Below are 4953 nucleotides of genomic sequence, written 5' to 3'. Positions count from 1 at the left end.
TCTCCTGTAGACAATTTTAAATAAGGTCTGATCCAATTAATATCTCCTAAAAGTTTTTGAAAATCATTTAAAGTTTGTAGCTTATCTTGTCTAATTTGTAATTTTTGAGACATAATTTTATCAGTTTTAATTGTTCTTCCCAAATAATTAAATGGAGGTTCATGTTGAATTTTCTCAGGGGCAACTACAAGGCCCCAAGTTTGTAGAGTAGTAATAACAGTTTCTAAAATCTGTTTTAAGGTATCCATAAGAGGATGAGCGAGTAAAATATCATCCATGTAATGTATCATATAACAATCTGGGTAAGCTTCCCGACAGGCTATCAAAGCCTGATCTACAAACTTCTGACATAAAGTTGGGCTATTTTTCATTCCCTGAGGTAGTACCTTCCAATGATATCTTTGATAAGGTCTTTGTAAGTTAGGGGAGGGCAAACTAAAAGCAAATCTCCATCTGTCCTGGGAATAGTAAAAAAACAATCTTGTAAATCAATAACAATAATATGATATCCTTTAGGAACAGCTACTGGAGATGGAAGACCAGGCTGCAATGCTCCCATAGTTTCCATAGTATCATTAACAGCTCTGAGATCCTGTAAAAGTCTCCATTTTCCTGATTTCTTTTTTATAACAAAAATAGGAGTATTCCAAGGACTAGTGGAAGGTTCTATATGTCCCAGAGCAAGTTGTTCTTTAACTAACTGAGTAGCTGCAGCTAATTTCTCTTTAGACAGGGGCCACTGTTCCACCCACACTGGAATATTGTTTTTCCAGATTATCGGGTCAGCCTGTCTGGTAACAGAGGCCCCTAAGAAAAAGGCGAGTCTGATTCATCAGTTAAGGTAATATTCAGCTGTTCCATTAAATCTCTACCCCACAATGTAAAAGGGAGTGAGGGAATCACATATGGCTGAAAAGTCCCTGCTTTATCTTTATCTTCCGATTCCCAATGAAGTATCTCCGCACTTTTAGCTACATTGGATGCAAGTCCCAAGCCCACCAACGTAGATGGTGATTTAGTAGTCGGCCACGAAGGAGGCCAATCATGAGCTGCAATGCAAGTAACGTCAGCTCCAGTATCTAACAACCCCTTGAATTCCTTACCATTAACTTTAATAACTTTCATAGGTCTTTGCTCTGATATTTTTTGAATCCAAGCTACCGTGTTAGTAGAGCCAAAACCGTCAGTTCTTTTTCCTTGTAAAACTGGATTAGGCAACTTTAAGTATGGCAATAACAGTAATTGTGCTATTCTCTGTTGAGGGAAAATCTGAATTGTTTTAGTAGGAGGCGAAACCATGATCTTAATCTCTCCTTGATAGTCAGAGTCGATAACACCAGGAATAACTTGTAAGCCTAGTTTTGCCATGGAACTACGCCCGATAATGAGGCCCATATGTCCTTCTGGAAGAGGACCATAAACTCCTGTAGGTATTAAGGACACTTCTGATTCTGATGTTAAAATTAAATGTTCAGAGGAAGGTAAATCTAACCCTGCACTCCCTGGGGTCCCTCTGGCCAGGTCATTGACTGTTGTTTTACAAACGGGTTGGTAGCTCCCCAATTGTTTTTCGGGGCCTGGGGAGGGCCCCATAACCCGTTTTTTGGCTGAAAATTATCTATTGGTGTCACAGGGACAGTTTCTTGGTTAGATCCTGCAGCTGTAAGTATTGATCCATCCTTATGAAATCTGGAACGACACTCTCGGGCCCAATGGAATCCTTTCTGACATCGGGGACAAATAGTTTTTGGAGTTCCAGCATTAAGTGTAGGTTTATTTTGTAATTGAGAATTTATATTAGGCGGCCGAGAGGGACACTCCCTACTAAAATGACCTGGCTGGCCGCAAGAAAAACAATTTCCTGGAGTGCGAAAAGACCTTGGCTGATTTCCTTGAGTGTTTTGGGGTTTTCCCTGATTGATATCTTTTAAATATTGAGCGTACGTTTTTCCTTGAAAAGCAGCTGCCATAATCATTCCTTGAATATGAGCTGGGCTCGTGTCCATGCAGGTTTTTATATAATCAGATAATGTCCCCGTCCTTCTAATAGGTCTTAAAAGAGCCTGACAAGTAGGGTTAGCATTCTCAAATGCTAATTGTTTCAACAATATTTCAGCAGCCTCAGGATTAGTAATTATTTTTGAAATATTTTCCTCCAATCTGGCCAGAAAATCCTCATATGGTTCCATACCTCCTTGTTTAATATTACTCAAGAAGGACGTTTTTGTATCAGAAGAAGGGAGACGTCTCCAGGCAGCTACAGCTAATTTTGAAACTTCCTCCAACACTTTTCTTGGCAATCTAATTTGAGCAGCCGGGGAGGCCCAATCATCAGTCCCTAATACTTGCCCCAGCAACATTCTATTTCTATCCCTCAGACCTTTAGTCAATTGAGATTGTAAAGTCATTTTTGCCTGTTCTTCATATTCAGTTTTCCATAGTAAATAATGTCCGGGAGTTAAACAAGAACGAGCAGTTTGTTGCCAATCAAAAGGCGTAAGCCATTGAGAGCCAATATTTTCTACTAACTGGAGGACATAAGGAGATGTTGGTCCTAAATCTTTTACAGCTGTTCTTAACTCTTTAATTATCTTAAATGACAAAGGCTCCCATTGAGGTTCTCCTCCTTCATCAATAGCCCAAATCACTGGGCAGCAAAGACTAAGATCTCCGACCCTTTGTGCCTCTGCCACAGCCCCTAAAAATCCTACTTTTGCTGCTAAATTTTGTTTAGGTGATTTTTGTTTATGAGTAACAGGGGCCACAAAAGGAGGATAGTCCTCATTATGATATCTAAAAGCAGCCTCCTCCAAATCTTCCTGATCTGAGGGTGACAATTGATCGGGATCATCGCCTTCCTGAATTCTCTCATCATCAGTCTCATTAGTATCACGATTCTCATCCTGTGTTTCTTGATTATCTTCAGCAGAGACTGCTATGACCTGATCATTAGTAAGCTCCTGATCACTAGTTGGGGACAACAGTAATTTTCGTTCTAGTTGCTCGGCTGGTGGTTTTGTATCAAAACAATCCCTAAATAAGCCCCATAATGCAAAAGCATCCTTAGGAACTCTCTCATTTCCATATAACTTATAATAACTTTTCATATCACGACCGACCTGTTTCCATATTTTTAAATCAAGAGCGCCTCTGTCTGGAAACCATGGTGAACATTCCTGTATAAACTGAAAAAAGTGACATAATTGTGCAGAACTTACAGTAACACCTCCTTTCTTCAATAAATGCTTTGCTATATCAAGAAATAAAGTTCTCTCTTTAGATTCTGTATTACCCATTTTTTCCAATCCCTGCCCTTTCTTTCTCAGTCTCTGTTACTGAGGGGACCGCGGCTCCCCGGTCAGTATCCTAGCTGCCAACCGCCTGAAAAAGAAAAGAAAAGAACAAAAGAGAAGAGTAAGACACTTACCAATAAGGTCCCTGTTCGGGCGCCAAACTGCCGGGGACCAGCCCTAGCAGCAGAGTCCAAGGGTCCTTAATGGCCTGAAATGTAAAAGCCCCCAATAGATTAGGCGGCGCAGCGTCGGCGATGGACAGCAAACCACACGGACTCGGGTCAGTGTTGGAATGCTGACAACTTTATTGAACTCCTTTACAGCTTATATACCCTTGCTCCCACCACCAAAAATATCTTGTGATCAAACATAAAGAAAGCACTTCTTTAGAAGTTTCAATAGATAACAGAAATTAGGTTCGTAAAGCCAGCCAACTGGCGTCATCTGGCACACCCATCTCACTTAACATTTTTCCGTAATGGGCTCTTCTTGACCCGAAACCTACAGAACATGCTGATGCACATTTTTCTTTAAAATTTAACCTTTACCCAGTCTCCTGTTACTGTGATTAACTATGACCTCCAGTAACCTTCTACTATGACCCTAATCACATGCCTAAGCTATAGTAAATCACACAATACTATTAAGAGCTAGGCCATTAACTTTAAAACAAAATCTCTATCTTTAAAAGAACTAAGGCTTTTCTATTAGAACTAAATATAGTGTACTTCTATTGAAAGGTTATTACTTTATAGAGGGAACTAAATGTAACAGGTATTTAAATCATAGAGACTAAAGAAAATCACTTACGGGTAACTAGATAATTGGAAGTCTTGTAAAAGCTAACAAAAATATCACAAGACATGTTGCTTCAGAATGTTCACCGTTCCCCATAGGAAAATTAGTGTTTAGTGTAATCAATAGAACTTATTTTGTTGGAAATGATTTGACTCCTGTGAATTGTTTGTGTTCCTACCATCCCTCAACTGAGAAGCTTTATTGAGCATAATCACTCACTGTAGCAAGGTGAGTTTCCATTAGAAAAACAAGAAAGGGAAAAAGTCAATATTTTGAAGAAGGGGCTCCGGCTTTACTCAACTTACGACGAGTCCTTGCCAGTGTCTTCCAGGGAAAGCCTTAGCAGAGCCCAACTTACGACGAGTCCTTGCCAACATCTTCCAGAGGAAGTTTCCAACCTCTGGCATGGACTGTTATCCGCTAGGCACATTCCCTTGGCATGAGTTCTATACGCCAGGCGCCCCCGCAAGTTTGTTTAAAAATTTTCTGAGCTTAAACGTGCTCAGTTTGTTCTAAGCTGCAAAGAGGAGGTATTTTAAATCAACCCCTCCCTGAATCCCTCAAAGAACAGGGCATTGCATGCCTAACAACCATTAGGTGTCCGATCACTCTCTGGAGATTCATTTAGTATACAAAAATAGGCAAGAAGATGTGCAATTTTTCTTTTGTTTTGTGTCTCCCTCTTAATTAGGAATTTATAGTGGCAGGGAGAAAAGCAGTAATGTCCTTAAGTCAGAATCCTCCAAGGGTCTCTACACAGGGCAAACTGGGACACTAGCACTTTGACAAAGAAGGCCAGAAGTAAATTTGGCAAAGCCAGGTAGTGACAGATGGGTTTTCTGGATCATAATGAAGCTCAAAC

This window comes from Sciurus vulgaris (genome assembly GCF_902686455.1).
Source record: "Sciurus vulgaris genome assembly, contig: HiC_scaffold_427_arrow_ctg1, whole genome shotgun sequence".
NCBI classification, from domain to species: Eukaryota; Metazoa; Chordata; class Mammalia; order Rodentia; family Sciuridae; genus Sciurus; species Sciurus vulgaris.
The sequence above is the reverse complement of the archived record's forward strand: the minus strand, read 5'-3'. Positions refer to the sequence as shown.